We start from the raw sequence: 18083 nt of genomic DNA, 5'->3' as shown, positions 1-18083 counted from the left end.
CAATACAACGTGTTGACAAGGAAAACATCCACACAACCTCTGTAACGAGGCGGGTCAGAAGAATAGTATGTCCGAAGAATACATCTACATCTACATGCTTACTCTGCAATTCACACTTAAGTAGCTGGCAGAGCGCTCATCGAACCATTTTCATTCTACTTCTCTAACTTTCCACTCTAGAATGGCGCGTGGGTAAAAGGATCACCTAAGTCTTTCCGTTAGAGCACTTATCTCTTTTATTTTATTATGACGGTCATTTCTCCATACGTAGGTGGGTATCAACAAAATATTTTCGCATTCGGAAGAAAAAGTTGATGATTGAAATTACGTAAATAGATCTCACCGCAAAGAAAACCGCCTTTGTTTCAGTGACTGCCACCCCAACTCGTGTATCATATCAATGACACTCTCACTCCTATTGCGCGATAACACGAAACGAGCTGGCCTTCTTTGCACTTTTTCGATGTCCTCAAACAATTATACCTGGTAAGGATCCCACACATCGTAGCAATATTCCAGCAGAGGACGGACAAGTGTAATACAGGCTGTTTCTTTAGGGGATTTGTCGCTTCTTCTAAGTGTTCTGCCAACAAAGCGCAGTCTTTGTTTCGCCTTCCCCACAGTATTATCTATGTGGTCTTTCCAATTTAAGTTGCTCGTCATTGTAATTCCTAGGTATTTAGTCGAACTCACAACCATTAGTTTTGTGAGATTTATCGTATACCCAAAATTTATCGGATTTCTTTTAGTACCCATGTGGATGACTTAGTACTGTTCTTTGTTTAGTGCCAATTGCCACATTTCGCACCATACAGAAATTCTCTCTAGATCATTTTGTAATTGGAACTGATCGTCTGATGATTTTACTAGACGGTAAATTACAGAGTCATCTAAAAAAATCTAAGGTGGCTGCTCAGATTATCACCTAGATCATTTATGTAAATCAGGAACGGCAGAGGGCCTATGACACTACCTCGTGGAACGCCAGATATCACTCCTGTTCTACTCGATGATTTACCGTCTATCACTACGAACTGTGACCTCTCTGAGAGGAAATCATGAATCCAGTCACACAACTGAGACGATACTCCATATCGAAAGCCTTCTGGAAATCTAGGAATATGGAATCGATCTGAGATCCCTTGAGGACAGCACTCATTACTGCATGGGAATAAAGATGGTTCAAATGGCTCTGAGCACTATGGGACTCAACTGCTGAGGTCATTAGTCCCCTAGAACTTAGAACTAGTTAAACCTAACTAACCTAAGGACATCACAAACATCCATGCCAGAGGCAGGATTCGAACATGCGACCGTAGCGGTCTTGCGGTTCCAGACTGCAGCGCCTTTAACCGCACGGCCACTTCGGCCGGCCGGCCAGGAACGATATTTTCAGAATCCGTGTTGGTTATGTATCAACAAGTCATTTTCTTCAAGGTGATTCATAATGTTCGAGTACCGTATAGACTCCAAAACCCTACTGCAAATTGAGGTTAGTGATGTGGGTCTGTAATTCAATGTGTTACTCCTATTTCCTTTCTTAAATATTGGTATGACCTGTGCTACTTCCCAGTATTTAGGAACAGACCTTTCGTCAAGTGAGCGGTTGTATACGATTGCTATGAAAGGCGCTATTGTGTGTGCATACTCTGAAAGGAACCTGATTGGTATACCATTTGGACTGGAAGACTTTCCTTTCTTAAGTCATTTGAGTTGTTTCACAACACCTAACATACCTACTTTTATCACACTCATGCTAACAGCTGTTCTGGTTTGGAATTCTGCAATATTTACTTCGTCTTCTTTCGTGAAGGAGTTACGAAAACTTTATTTAGTAACTCCGGCGGTAAAAATGAAAGAAAATTAACGAACGATAAAGAAGAGAAGTTGTGGGATTCCTGTCCGATCGAGAGTTAACTGAGCTAATCTTTGAATGTGACGATTCATTATCTTGTGCACCTTGCGTCCTCCGCGTTGTCGCGAATAACATATGCGCTTGAGGTGCAGTATATGCAAGGGACCTAGATATGTCCTGCCACATAAAGGTAGAACACAGAGATTCTGAAATACTCCTAACATCTGTTATACATGTCCTTGTCACTCCGCAGATGTAGTGCTCTTGTCATGATTTCATCGTGCTCGGGAAGAGGCTGAAAAATATCTGGTGATATGGCTGAATGTGGCGTCCTCGTGCCATTATAATGTCTTCTACCGTAGGAGACAAGCATGTTATCGGTACTGGTATCCTACTTCTGCAACATATGGATTAACACCGTTCTTTATTTACATGAAAAGACAGCTGCTATTCAACTTTAATAGAGTCCACATGTTGTACAAGCCCATCCGTAATAGTGTTCCTGCAAACAATATCGGTAATTTAGCTATTATAAACTTTAACCACACTGCTGGAAAGGTACAACTCCCACTACGAACAGTAATCTGTACTGACAGACGCCAAAATGGAGTGCGAGGTAATGCGTCAGAGTGACTGACAAGGGGAGCCCACGACGTTTGGAACGCGGATTTACTGCAAACTTCGTGAGGACAACAAAATGTGTAAGCAGTAGCGCGTACTTGTCAAGCGTTATTGACAATATCTCAAGATAATTTAGGTTTCAAATATATACATGTGCGCGGCCATTTGTATGAGGAAGCGGCGGCAGCCGAATTTACTCGCTTCGGCGGTACATATACTAAAATTGGAACGATACAAAGAAGATTAGCATGGCCCCTGCACAAGGATGACACGCAAAATCGTGAAGCGTTCCACATTTTTTGCCGGCACGATAGCTCAGTGTGTTCCGTCAGAGTGTTAGCTGCCCTCTCTAATAAAGTAACTGAGTTAATCGTTCAACGACGAACTTAAATGGGTGTCTTGCGACGTCCGCTCGGAACGGATGCAACGAACAAAAGCGAACAGAATGATATTTAAAAAAAAAGTTGTTAGCGTTCAAGCCTCTTAATCGCTAGATCGTTGGATCGAATCCCGTTGGTCACTTTTTTTTTCAACAGTCCTCTTCATTATTATTTATTTTACAATTGATACAGTGGGAAAAATACATGTAATCGGATGAACTTATATTAAATTTATAATGTTATTTGACAGTCTACAAATTTTTACTATCACAAATAATATAATATTCATAACTATCGACTAGTAATCAACCAAACGCATAAAGTGATACTGAAAATGTGTGCTTGTCCGTGATTTGAGAAGTCCCCTATACCTGGAAGGAGCCCGAAACGACTTGTTACCTGCAAGTTTTGACCGGAACGGACGGCTTTCGAAAGATGTAGAATTAATCGTCGCTTTCGCCATTACGAGAACAAGTTGCAGGATGGTATTTTTCCTAAAACAAATGGAAAACATAAAGCTAAACCGCACCAGCTGCATTGAATAAATGCTATGTTTCCGCATACGCCAGGTCTTTTGAGGTTTTCCGTGGAAAAACAAACCACGTTAATATTTTCAAAAACTCCTTTTTCAGCCGTTAATTTGGAAGCAAACCATGCATATCGCAGCATTTCCTTAAATATCGGCGCTGATAATTGGTCATGCAGTATCGAGTGTATTTTAATGGCGTCTCCACGAGAAGCAATTTCTCGTTCTCTTTCGATTAAATACGAACAATTTTGAACACACGGACAAGCATACACTTTCAGTATCACTTCATGCGTATGGTCGTGTACTAGTCGATAGTTATGAATATTATATTATTTGTGATAGTAAAAATTTGTAGACTGTCAAATAACATTGAAAATTTAATAAACGTTCATCCGATTACACGTATTTTCCCCATTATATCAATTGTAATATTAATAGTAAAGAAAATGACTGTGTTGAAAATATAAAAAAAAACTGACGAACGAGATTCGATCCAGCGATTACGGGGCTTGAACGCCAACCACTCCGCTGCCGCTGCTTTATCGTAGAAATTGCCACGCACAGGTATCTATTTGATGACCAAAATTATCTTACGATTTTCTCAATAACGCTTGAGAAGTACTTGCTAAAGCTTACACACTTTGTTGTCCTCACGGAGTACTACGAATGAACGAAGTTTGCAGTAAATCCGCGTTCCAAACGTCGTGGCCTCCCCTTGTGAGTTAGTGAGGTCTTCCGGTCAGCGGCGGTGGCCAAAGTACTTGCTGTCTAGAGGGAATTGGTGGCGCGTTGCTTGTCGGTTTGTCCGTGACCTCTCTCGTGATAGGCACGCTTAAGCCAGCGCCTACTATCTATCTTCTCGCTACGTCTTTGCCGACCGCTATACTGGTAGCAGCTTACGCCAGCACACTAAGGCTCTCAGTTCTACAAAATGATTTACTGATTTCGAAATTCTGAATACCAAATGATTTTCGTTATTTACTCATCACACGAAACACTTTGCAGGTAAAGCAACGTAACTGCAGTCAGTATAATCCTACGAAGTCACACGATCCACACTTCATGTTAGAAACCATCACGACTATTACATTAAGTGTCTTGGGGAAATTATATTCACAAACAGTAATATAAACTTTTACTTTACACTTCTTTGTTTTTCACACAGAGTGCGACTGTTTACTACAGTTTGACATGGCGCGAGACCGAGATCTCAATTGTGCGACCTGTAACGTGAACCATAGCGTACCATTCTTCGTGCTTGACTGACTAGACAGTCCCGAACCTCTTCGCTTCGTAGCGTATTTTTGGCAGCAGCTGAAGATGCAGGAACTGCTTCATCTGAATATCGTTAGTCTAGTGTTGATAAAATTTGTGTTTAAAAATGAGATTTGAAATGGATGTATCTGGGCGCTCAGTCCGCAGGTTCGAATCCTGCCTCGGGCATGGATGTCTGTGATGTCCTTAGGTTAGTTAGGTTTAAGTAGTTCTACGTTCTAGGGGACTGATGACCACAGATGTTAAGTCCCATAGTGCTCATAGCCATTTGAACCATTTTTTTGAAATGGATGTAAGATAGCTTGCTACTGAGAAGGTATTTAGCATGATAGAAAAATCTGAATTATACACTACTGGCCATTAAAACTGCTACACTACGAAAATGACGTGCTACAGACGCGAAATTTAACCGACAGGAAGAAAATACTGTGATATGCAAATGATTATCTTTTCAGAGCATTTACGCAAGGTTGGTGCCGGTGGCGACACATACAACGTGCTGACATGAGGAAAGTTTCCAACCAATTTCTCATACACAAACAGCATTTGACCGGCGTTGACTGGTGAAACGTTGTAATGATGCATCGTGTAAGGAGGAGAAATCTGTACCATCACGTTTCCGACTTCGATAAAGGTCGGATTGAAGCCGATGACGATTGCGGTTTATGGTATCGCGACTTTGCTGCTCGCGTTGGTCGAGATCCATTGACTGTTAGCAGAGTATGGAATCGGTGGTTTCAAGAGGGTAATACGGAACGCCGTGCTGGATCCCAACGGCCTCGTATCACTAGCAGTCGAGATGACAGCCATCTTATCCGCATGGCTGTAACGGATCGTGCAGCTACGTCTCGATCCCTGAGCCAACAGATGGGGACTTTTGCAAGACAACAACCATCTGCACGAACAGTTGGACGACATTTGCAGCAGCATGGACTATCACTCGCAGACCACGACCGCCGTTACCATCGACGCTGCATCACAGACAGGAGCGCCTGCGATGGTGTACTCAACAACGAACCTGGTTGCACGAATGGCAAAACGTAATTTTTTCGGATGAATCCAGGTTCTGTTTACAGCATCATCATGGTCACATCCGTGTTTGGCGACATCGCGGTGAACGCACATTGGAAGCGTGTATTCGTCATCGCCATACTGGCTTATCACCCGGCGTGATGGTATGGGGTGCCATTGGTTACAAGTCTCGGTCACCTCTTGTTCGCATTGACGGCACTTTGAACAGTGGACGCTACATTTCAGATGTGTTACGATCCTTGGCTCTACCCTTCATTCGATCCCTGCGAAACCCTACATTTCGCAGCATAATGCTGACCGCATGTTGCAGGTCCCGTACAGCCCTTTCAGGATACAGAAAATGTTCGACTGCTGCCCTGGACCGCACATTCTCCAGATCTCTCACCAATTGAAAACGTGTGGTGAACGGTGGCCGAGCTACTGGCTCGTCACAATACGCCAGTCAGTACTCGTTGATGAACTGTAGTATCGTGTTGAAGCTGCATGGGCAGCTGTACCTGTACACGCCATCCAAGCTCTGTTTGACTCAATGCCCATGCGTATCAAGGCCGTTATTACGTCCAGAGGTGGTTGATCTGGGTATTGATTTCTCAGGATCTATGCACCCAAATTGCGTGAAAATATAATCACATGTCAGTTCTAGTATAATATATTTGTCCAATGAATACCCGTTTGTCATCTGCATCTCTTCTTGGTGTAGCAATTTTAATGGCCAGTAGTGTAAAATGGTGCAAGATGTTCGAAATTCTGAAAAAAGTAGGGGTAAACTGCAGGGAGAGACGGGTCATATACAATATGTACAACAACCAAGAGGGAGAATCTAAGCATTTGAGATGTGGTGCTTCAGACGAAAGTTGAAAATTATGTGGACTGATAAGGTTAGGGAGCAGGTTCTACACAGAATCGGAGAGGAAAGGAATATGTGGAAAACACTGATAAGGAGAAGAGACAGGATGGTAGGATGTCTGTTAAGACGTGAGGGAATAACTTCCGTAGTACTAGAGGGAGCTGTAGAGGGCAATTACTGTAGAGGAAGACAGAGATCGGAATACATCCAGCAAATAATTCACACAGGTTGCAAGTGATACTTTGAGATGAAGAGCTTGGCACAAGAGGGGAATTCGTCCACTAATCTGTAGCACACATGTTATACATGTCTTACAACCTCGGTTTTTTAATGGCTAAGCGTAATCGTTATTTGTCAGACATTTCAGAAATACTCATGAAATGAATTTTTCCATAGTGGATTGTGTCGAACTCCGTAACTGTTCCTTTATAGGGTGTAGAAAAATATTCATAAAGCTCAATAATTAGTTGAATTTTCTGCAAAAAGGGAAATAAAAGAAAAACATCAATGTGGAGATTTTACACACACACACACACACACACACACACACACACACACACACACACACACACACACACATATATATATATATATATATATATATATATATATATATATATTCTCTATTGTAAAACGATATTCACTTGCATGCATAAAAAGAAGAAGCGGACAACAGAATCTTTTTGAATGTTGGAAACTGCGAGAAGTGCAATAAAAAAAATATGCTACATAAATCAGAAACCATTTTGAGTCTGTACAAAACCTGGAAGCAAGAGAGAACGTGGAGGACTAGTGTAACGGAGGATACATTGTGAAGAGAGAAGAGAATTAAGAAGAGAAAATGGTTCAACGAGACATGTGAGAAAGCTACAGAAAACAGAAGGAAGATGAGGAAAAAGTGACTGGCTGACAGGGAGAATGAACAGAAAAGGCGCATTTTCTCAACAGGAACGAGAAGATGCGAATTCTGAGAGCACAGAAGAGGATATATGTAACCAGTTTATTGGAACAAGTGGACTCAGAGAGCCACAACAATTGAAGACAATTTTTCCAATGCGTCAAAATTCGTAAATGTGGATTTCAGAGCAAAACACTTTTCTTTAGAGATAAGAACAAGGACCTGATAATTGACAAAGAAAAAATGGAGATAGTACTTCTCAGAATTCAGATCAGATGCTTCCTGCAAATATCTCGGAGCAAAGGTGAGGCGATAAGGAATGGAAAGTGGCTGAAAAAGTTGTGAAGGGTGCAATTAAAATACTCAGAAACAAGGTCCCAGGGCAGAACAGAATAGCAGAAGAGTTAATCTAAGAGGGAGGCGAGAATTTGCACTTAGAGATATATAAACTGATCTGGCAGGTATGGAAGAATGGGAAATTGGCAGAAGAATGGAAATTGGCCATAATGTGCAGGATATACAAGACGGGAAACAAAATGGAATTTGGTAATTACAGAGGCATGAGCTGGCTGAATGTAATCCGTAAGGTAATGTCTACCATTATCCTCATTAAATTAAAGCTATCCGTACAGAACAACATGCAGGAATACCAAGGTGTCCTTCGACCATACCGATCGACTTTTTCACCGTGTGACAGTTGTTGGAAAAGCACTGGGAATACGATACGACATCTGTTCGTCGATTTTCAACGCATATTCGTCAGCACCCACAGAAATTGCCTATACAATACACTGTGTAGATTCAGAATATGAGAATGGTGCGCCGGCTGTGGTGGCCGTGCGGTTCTAGGCGCTACAGTCTGGAACAGCGCGACCACTACGGTAGCAGGTTCGAATCCTGCCTCGGGCATGGGTGTGTGTCACATGCTTAGGTTAGTTAGGTTTAAGTAGTTCTAAGTTCTAGGAGACTGATGACCTAAGATGTTAAGTCCCATAGTGCTCAGAGCCATTTGAACCATTTTTTGAGAATGGTGCCAACTTATATGGCTCTCTCAAGGGCAGAAGCGTGTTTCCGAGAGAGGAGGAGGAGTGGAATAGTCTATAACGGCCCGTCGACACCGAGGTCATTACAAACTCGGGTTAGGGAAGGACGGGGAAGAAAATCGGACGTCCGCTGTCGAAGGAACCATCCAGCATTTGCCTTAAATGATTTAGGGAAATCACGGAAAACTTAAATCAGTATGGCCGGACTCTGGTTTGAACCGTCGTCCTCCCGTATGGAGCTCAGTATTCTGACCACTGCACTACCCCATTCGGTGTTTTCGAAGGGTCACGTCGGAAATGTTGGGGATTGAGACATACCTCAGACCAGAAGATGCTCTCTTAGATGCTGCGTCATCTTAGAGAAAGTAAGAGGGGAATGTAGGCAACAGGAGTGGCAGGAGTACATATGGATGGCAAGTTAGGTAGTGTCGCATAAGAAAATGATATAGTTTTGATAAGTGAACCAAACCATCAGTCGAGAGAAATGTTACCACGCAGGGACATGAGTTGAGGGAAATATAGCAGCGAATGGACACCTAAGCATGGAAGTTGGTGATAAGGGTGAAACTAGATAAAACGCAGTTCATACGATTAGGAAGAACACAAGAGCAGGAAGAATTGCTTCAGATGGATGGTATTAGTTTCGAGAAAGTTCACCACTTGGGATCTTGGTTTATCAGCAACAACAGCCCAAAATAGGCATCATGGAAAGAACAGCAGTGGAGGCCGGCCGGTGTGGCCGAGCGGTTCTAGGCGCTTCAGTCTGGAACCGCGTGACCGCTACGGTCGCAGGTTCGAATCCTGCCTGGGGCATGGATGTGTGTGATGTCCTTAGGTTAGTTAGGTTTAAGTAGCTCTAAGTTGTAGGGGACTTATGACCTCAGATGTTGAGTCCCATAGTGCTCAGAGCTATTTGAACCATTTGAACAGGAGTGGGAATTAAATGCGTGTCAGCAAATACTGAGAATATATAATAGATTGATTGGCCCATCAATCATGTACAGTTCAGAAATCTGGAGCATGACTAGACGAGAAAAGTAGGAACTATTAATATTTGAAAGAAGAGTAATGAGGAAGATATGGGGAGCGATATTAGATAAGGGAGAAGGAGAAAGAAGGAGGAATTTCTCGTGTAACGACCAACAATCACACATCAGCTGAAGAGCAAAAGAATCCTATGGACGTGCCATGTAGCCCGTATGTCTGAAGAAAGACAGATGAGCGGCGCGAGGTTAGCCGAGTGGTCTGGGGCGCTGCAGTCATGGTCTGTGCGGCTGATCCCGGCGGAGGTTCGAGTCCTCCCTCGGGCGTGGGTGTGTGTGTTTGTCCTTAGGATGGTTTAGGTTACGTAGTGTGTAAGCTTAGGGACTGATGACCTTAGCAGTTATGTCCCATAAGATTTCACACACAGAAAGACAGATGAAGAAAACACTTGAGGAGGAACCAGATGCCAGACGTCGTATAGGACGATCAAGGCAGCGCTGGATGGACGACTTGACCCGAACCTGGCAACCCTGGGGAATGAAGACATCTGGAGGAAGCGAGCACAAATCAGAAAGGAATGATGGCAGCTGGTGGCGGCAGCGTGTGTTCTGCACGGCCTTCCACCGTTAGATATGTGTGCTTGTATGAGTGCATGTATATTCAATAAAGGGGCCAGTTGTAATGTTTTAAATACGTTACCAGTGGCAGTATATCATTCACAATGCTTACGTGCGCTTCAAAGTAGGTGTTCAAGTAGACCTCCCTGCATCTTCAAACATTTAGTGACTCGTTCCCTTTCTATGAACTGTTGGCTGCCAGTTCTTTCACATACAGAAGCAGAACTTGCTAATTAGCTATGAATCGGGTTTCTAGGCCTACCGGTAAGGTAGTGTCCTAAAGAACTGCAATGAACATGAAAGTGATACGTGACATAAATGGTATTAATCAGTAGAACCAATGACAACAGGATGTGCTCGAAACTGAATCTATGTTTCGTCTGAATATTTTAATCCTGATAATTCGATGATAATTAATTAATACCCTCAGCTGCCAACAGGTGTTGTTGATATACCTCGATGTGGACAGCCGAAAATGGGTGCCCCGACCGGGACTCGAACCCGGAATCTCCTGCTTACATGGCAGACGCTCTATCCACCTGAGCCACCGAGGACACAGATGAATAGCGCAACTACCGGGGCTTATACCGTGCACGCCTCCCGTGAGACCCACATTCTCAACTGTCCACAATCTACGTACATAATGTTCCTAATAGATATATGCCCATCCACTCATTACTCGCGCACACTGACGATTCCCGTAAAAGTTCGGGCAACCTGTGCGCATTCGCACAGACGAAGGTCAATGCCTGGGTAGCCTATATATATATATATATATATATATATATATATATATATATATATGTTCTCGAAAGAATAGATACCATTGATGACCGTGCAGCTTCTCTAGAATAAATGATAATTAATTGAAACCCTCAGCTGCCGACAGGTGTTGTTGATGTACCTCGACGTGGACAGCTGGAAATGTGTGCCCCGATCGGGACTCGAACCCGGGATCTCCTGCTTACATGACAGATGCTCTATCCATCTGAGACACCGAGGACACAGATGAAAAGCGCGACTGATACTTCAATTTTTTTGTAAAAATCGAATGTAATATCTTTCTTGAAATTAAATAATCTCTGTCGCATATGTTGCTTCGTTTATTCTGCTACCGTCTTAAGCCCAAATCGAGCAAAAAATACATTTTCCATAGTCTCCTTGCTGGCGGTGATGCGTTGTTCTGTGCTACAAAAGCTATTGTTTTTTTGTAAGTCGATCTTGATGTTCGTGACCCTACAGAGATTGATCCCTAGTGAAACACTTATGGATATCGTCACTGGGATATTTATTGTGTACAGTGTGGTTTCTCTTCTTTCTGCCAGACAGTGGAATAGAATTCTCCTCACCAGTGGATCCCTCCTACCGTACCGAGTGAGGTGGCGTAGTGGTTAGCACACTGGACTCGCATTCGGGAGGACGACGGTTCAATCCCGCGTCCGGCCATCCTGATTTAGGTTTTCCGTGATTTCCCAAAATAACTCCAGGCAAATGCCGGGATGTTTCCTTTGAAAGGGCACGGCCGACTTTCTTCCCCGTCCTTCCCAAATCCTATGAGACCGATGACCTCGCTGTCTCGTTTCCTTCCCCAAACAACCCAACCCAACCCAACCACTCCTACCGTAACTAGGATATACTTGTCGAACATACTGTATTTGAACGTTTCGTCACCTTTCCGTCAGCACTGAAACTCCGTTCTCCTTCTTACCGTCAATAAATTTAATGACGTAGACAGCAAGCAGATTCTGGTGTTGGGTTTCCACGAGACCACATTCTGTGTTGGCATTGCGAGGTATCAACGCGCGCTATTCTGAACGTCATCTTTGGTATACCTATATGGTTAAAAGCGGTCCATTTGGTCCTTATTCATATTTGTAGAGATTATTTGGGGGAACTTCTGAAGAGCTTGATGACTCTTGTAGATAGGGGAACAGAATTGCCACGTGTAATGGATCTGGGAGATGTTATTTTTTTACCGTATTTGTCGATACTGAATTGAAAATGTTTTCTTATATTTTTGTCAGAATTTATTATAATTTGTCTTATTATATGTTAATTTACTTCTGTTTTTGAGAGTAAAAGCATATTGATTACTATTAGAAAATGTATCGAAGAATAGCAAAGAAACTGATTGTGTAAAATATCTTTGACGTTGGAGTAGTCTTTGACTCAGTCCGAGTCGGAAGCTAACTCTTGGTGTGTGTTGACGGAAGAACAATGTGAAGGTCGCAGTCATAAATAATTTTGAATTATGTTAACTATTATTTTTGTATTATCTGAAAAGAAGAAACCACATTGGAAGAAACTGTATTTGAAACACCAAAATGAGAGAAACACGCTGAACCACGTCATTTTCTGCAGCCGACAACGATGCATTGTGGAATCATACTTAGACAACTGAAGCCAAGACTAATATCGCCTTGCAAACGTCAAACAGAAAAGGTACTGTCACGAAATATGGGAAATTTAAGTAAATAAAAAATAGTGATCATATTTTCAACTTGTGTCTTAGCCGGGATGCCATATTTCACGCGCCACAATTCTACAGGGAGATAGGAATTGTCGGAAAATGTATGCGGTGAGAGGAAAAGTACATAATATTTCAGTAAACACACGGTTTTTAACAAATTTCTTTCGTCTCACAGCGCTTACCGTGTATTAAGTGACAAATCCTATCATCATTGTTCCTTTAGATGAAATGGGGGTTAGCACAAAGCAATCTTTACATTTACATCAGTTTCGGTCTTCGTGTAAAGAGCATAGTAAACTCTGAGCCTCTCAACACACGATCATTCACGCGACCGAAAACTACAGGAGGAATGTCGCTGCATTTACCTACCAGCATGCGCTACGGTTACAGTTGGGTTTCAAGGGGTGAACATTTAAGTACATCATCTCTGATAGGTTTCATAATTTCAATAAATCCCAACTTACCAGCACTTTTCCCAACTTCTGTTCAGGAAACTGAGTATGATGCAGTTATATGGACCTATCGTGAATGGACACCAGTCCCTGAACCAGCCCATCAAAAAAAAAAAAGGTAATAAAATTTGCAAAGTCTGACACAGGCAAATATAGACGCTCCTACAAGTAATCGTTCCTCTCAGTTAGACGAGAACTTCTAGAAAACCAGTTTCCTACCAGAAACAGAATCAACTCAGGGCCCACGTGGTGACTGATACTAAACGTTAGTTCAGCCTTAATTATCGTATACTAATCGTAAGTAAAATTAAAACGATCAAAATGTTAGTCAAAATTTACCGATAATTTGCCGAAAGCTATGAACAGCTGGAGAGGTGTAAGGAAACGGTGATAACCTGGTACAAATATCACCCTCCTAGCTCAAGAACACAAAACCTCCATTCAGATATTCGCTTTGCACGATACGAGGGAGCGTTTCTCAAGTAGCATTTCCAGACTCGAGTCCACAATTCAACTAAAGATAGCGCTGAAGAACAACATTTTAAGCCGCGCGGGATTAGCCGAGCGGTCTGAGACGCTGCAGTCATGGACCGTGCGGCTGGTCCCGGCGGAGGTTCGAGTCCTTCCTCGGGCATGGGTGTGTGTGTTTGTCCCTAGGATAATATAGGTGAAGTAGTGTGTAAGCTTAGGGACTGATGACCTTAGCAGTTAAGTCCCATAAGACATCACACACATTTGAACATTTTTGAACAATAGTTTAGCGCGATACTAGCTCAATGTATGCAATCACAAAAATCCACGTTAACTGAAGAAAGGAAAATGTGCACGTTTAGGAATAGTTTCGCAACTGTCAGTTTAAATATACCCAATGATCTTCTTAACGAGCCCGCTCTGAAATTGAAATTTAATAAGTGCACTCTATTGAGCACGATACGACGTCCTCATGAAGAGTGTTGCCAGAAAGCATTCCAGTTGCCCCTGTTAGCCATCGTTATCTTCTCTTTTATACGGAGTGGGTAACCAGAAGAGCAATCTGAAAACGCTAAAAGTCTGCACGATGCTTGGCCAGTCGCAATGACACTAAAAAAGGTGGTTTGACAGCCGACCTGCACCATGACCGTTCACCAGGCAAAATTTTGAATAGAATTCAACGGAAAATTACCACGACTTTACATCGCGGTTCCAATCAGAATATGCTAAAAAGGCGGGATTGTTCGTTGCTCTTGGAAAAAGGCTTCAGGTCTCAATGGCAAATTCCCAAAACACGGCACCGAAAGAAAAGTAGTGCAGTTTCTACTGGTACCTAAGCAGATTCATTTACTCGCACATGTTACAGAGCTTACTCATAAATGACATCATGGAAATTAGAAGAAGCTGATAAAGTGAAACACAAAACTGAATAAACTAGTCTCTAGGAATCACTTCCCCATGTACAGTACAGCAGTATAATAAAAGATTAGCAGAAAGCCAGCCTGCCAAACTAATTCCAGAGTAAAAGGTGTATTGGAGTTGACAATCACATGAAAAGCTCCTTCCAACGTGATAATGTTAATTCCAGCTATGACGGGATGTACGGTTTACTTCCTTGAGCAATACCTTATTTGCTGCCCTGCAGTTATTACGTAAACACGAGAGATTTTTCTACTGACCTCACGATAGGGAGGTGGTGTATATGTACCAGGCGTTTTGTGGAAATCAACTCAGCAAAATGCGTCGACGAGACAGAATGGTACAAAGGAGCCGTTTGGATGTGCAGTGACCACACTGTGAACGAATCTTTCCGATTTGTTGGTGTATGAACGCAAACATTGAAAAACGTGTCTAGAAAGGAAAGTGCACCATCCCCAGCCTTTAAACACTATGCCAGAACAGAGGTCGTAAACGAAAATAACTTTGAAGTCCAGCCACTTAGAAAAAATTCGGGCCCAAAAACATCCCATTTGTGCCGTTTTTAAAATGTTACCAGCAAATTTGCGTTTGATGTAGCTTAAAGGGTAATCCACGCTAAAACAACCCAAGTTTCAAGGCTTATTTTTTGATATTTATTTTAGTTATTTTCAAGGATCACAGTTTTATAGTCACGAAGGCAGAGAATGTAACTATCCTTCCAGAAAGAGAGAGAGGTGAGTTCTTGAGCATCATGACATGTAATTGGTTTTCGTGTGGAAGTGATAGGGCATTTATTTATTTATTTAGCGTATGGCTATGCACGTCATTTTACGCATCTTACAAATGTTTAAGCAAAGATATACATAAAAAACACAATAAAATAGGTCAAAATACCGGCCTCGCACCGTATTAAAATCTTTTCACTGCTTTCTCTGTCTAGCCCAGACGTACAAAAGGAAGCGAGCAAGGAACATCGATTTGCATATGTAGACGTAGAAGGTTTAATAAGATATTAGTATTTACTTACTAAAACTGGAGTACAGCTGACATTTTACCTTTGCATACAGTAATGTTCGTCTATTATACTTTTGATGGTAATAAATGGGAAGTATGTTCTTATTCCAAAATAATTTCTTATATGTGATGTAACTATAAGCTGACAAATTTAGGATTTTTTTACTTTACTTGTACTGTGTAGCCTTGCTTCTTATCAAAGTTTATGATTCGTGGTCAATGGAAGTACCCTACAGGATTTGTGGGTGGCTTTTCTAGTATCAAAATATGTGACATAAATAATTCTATCTTTTGATTGAATTGACTTGGAAGCTTAAAATTTTGATACTGGTAAGGGACCAAGAGCCTTAATATGTGACACAAATTTGAACTTGATACCGGCTATCCTTATAAGTTCTTCACAGTTGGACAGACAGTCAGACAGACACATGGGCTACAAAGCGGTCGTGTAAGGGTTCCATTCTTACACACCGAGGCACGGAACCCTAAAAAGACGAGATTGAGACAAATAAAATAGAATGAAATTGTAATCACAGCAGCAATGACTGCAGCAACAATATTAGCAACGAAAAATAGGCTGCAGCTTACTTCACACCGTTCCCACTATGACATTTCTCCCTCCGTATCCAGATTCACTGACTTCTCCGTCCTGACCTTCCAGAATATCTTGCTTGACAAACGTGACATACAGAGTGAGTCAGAAGGAAACGTACATGCTTTGAGAGGAGACAGTTATTCTGAACCAAAAGTTCATACGTATATGTGCCCTGTTCCGAATGGTTTACGAAATAGAACACATTTAATGTACATTATGTTATTCAGCTATTATTACGAGTATTAAGTACGAGTATTATTTTAACTTAGTCATTGTTTACAACGTACCACAGTAGTGTACAGGAAGTAGAGGTGAACAATCTGGTACGAGACATTTGTTGTTTACCTTGATGGGAAAGTCCCTTAAATTAGCCTATAGAAATTACCTAACCTGCAGCACATGCACGTCACGCAAAAATTTCAGTGTTCTTACGCTCTATTCGGGCAAAATGTTAGCCCTAGAAAAAAATGAATGCAACCATTTTTGTAGGCTGTTTAATGTAGTTTACTTCTCTACTGCGACGAATTTTCGCTCTAGGTGAGAATTTAGTGTTATTTAAGGAAAACGTACAAAAGTGATATAGACTGTCTTCTGTCTCGCAAACGACTTGTAATATAACATATGTCCATATGGAAATTTTTTGTTCTAAATCAATAATACTATCAGCGCTCAAAGCATGTACCTTTGAATCCGACTCTCACTGTTTTTGTGGTAGAATTGCAGCAAAGCTTGAGTCCAAGCAGGGCTCTCACGGCTAAGCGAACGCACATTGGCTCAGCTAGTCGCGACAGCAGCTCTTACGTCTGCTACTGTTTCTTTCGAAATAATTGTGAAAATTGACGAAAGAAGGCAGTATGTATCAAGGGACAGATTTCGAGACGTGTGTACATTATTCTAATAAGAGCTGAGTCCAGTTTTTGACCAACATGTGGCTCACCCGTCGTAGAAGATCGAGGCGTGAGATGAACAAAGGAGCGGTCTTCTGCACACAGAGTTGTGGCCCGAGCTACGATCGGACTTCATCGTACAGTGTTAACCGACAAGGACAAGACATGACTCACATCGGATTCATACTAAAAGGGACGTGTTCCTGTCAATGAATGCACTTCCATCTCAACCAGTTTCTGAGCGAACTTTAGAGAGGGAACTGCACGCAAAGGAAAATTTCTAATCACATCCCTTACGTAAAGGTCGTTGCTCATAGCGACACGTGAAACAACAGGTCTTCGATGGGCAAAAAAACACAGACCCGGTCAGTAGCCGACTATAGTCGTGCAGTGTGGCACGAACGTCGCCATTTTTCCTCGTTTGTACAGATGAAAGACTTCCAGCGTGCGATGGTACCATTCCGTTTCACTTAATTAGTCTCTCGCTAATTAGGAATAACCTTTATTGGACCGTGGGACATGGGACTGACACGGTAACGATCGCTTGCAGCAGCTGCTCGGTAATTACTGTTACACTGTGCACGCAATTCATGGCAAGATGGTGCAAATGAGCTAACACACATGAAATAATTAAATGAAATTTTAATATGGAGCCAGCACTGATAACTGAATTGTAGCTTTGAGATGACAGGTAGCTGGGAACAAACACAACAACTGGAGAACGTTAACTGAAGTTCTCGAACCTACCTGTATGTGTACTTGCAGACGATCTTAACATTTGAAACGCACTACAACAAAAGACATTTATATAACATATCCAGTAATTAAGTATGCGACTAACTTTCAGTGCACAAATGGCACAATGCACACGTTGGTTGAAGGTCATTTAAGTAATAGTGTGAGAAACATTCAATTTTTACAAATGAAGGATTGCAGAGTTTCACTTTATATCTATTAACGTGAAATCAATATTTAACTGAAAGTGCTTCTGAAATGTAACTGTGCTTAATAAATCTTCAATTTCGTCACATTCAGTGAGAGTATTATTTTAAATAAATTGTGATCACCATAGTGTCTCTACCTTTTAATAATGAATTTGGCTCTTCACGTTCTTAAATTCAATTTCATTGTAGCTCACGTAGCGAGTGTAAATTTCACTACAGCAAGTTGGTTTACTGTTTATACAATTCCGCTG

The 18083-nt window shown here is 41.8% G+C and overlaps 2 non-coding genes across 2 annotated transcripts; one reads left to right on the top strand and one right to left on the bottom strand.

Moving 5' to 3' along the window:
* The first annotated feature begins 2669 nt into the window (after nt 1-2669).
* Nucleotides 2670-2776, top strand: LOC124554817. The gene has a single exon (XR_006968461.1). It is a non-coding gene; the product is annotated as a U6 spliceosomal RNA (small nuclear RNA).
* A 7785-nt stretch (nt 2777-10561) lies between these two features.
* On the bottom strand, nt 10562-10635 carry Trnat-ugu. The gene has a single exon. It is a non-coding gene; the product is annotated as a tRNA-Thr (tRNA).
* Between the last annotated feature and the right edge of the window lie 7448 nt (nt 10636-18083).

Source organism: Schistocerca americana, chromosome 1 (genome assembly GCF_021461395.2).
Source record: "Schistocerca americana isolate TAMUIC-IGC-003095 chromosome 1, iqSchAmer2.1, whole genome shotgun sequence".
In the NCBI taxonomy this organism is placed as follows: domain Eukaryota; kingdom Metazoa; phylum Arthropoda; class Insecta; order Orthoptera; family Acrididae; genus Schistocerca; species Schistocerca americana.
Note: the sequence above shows the minus strand (reverse complement) of the source record. Positions and strands in the feature narration are given on the sequence as shown.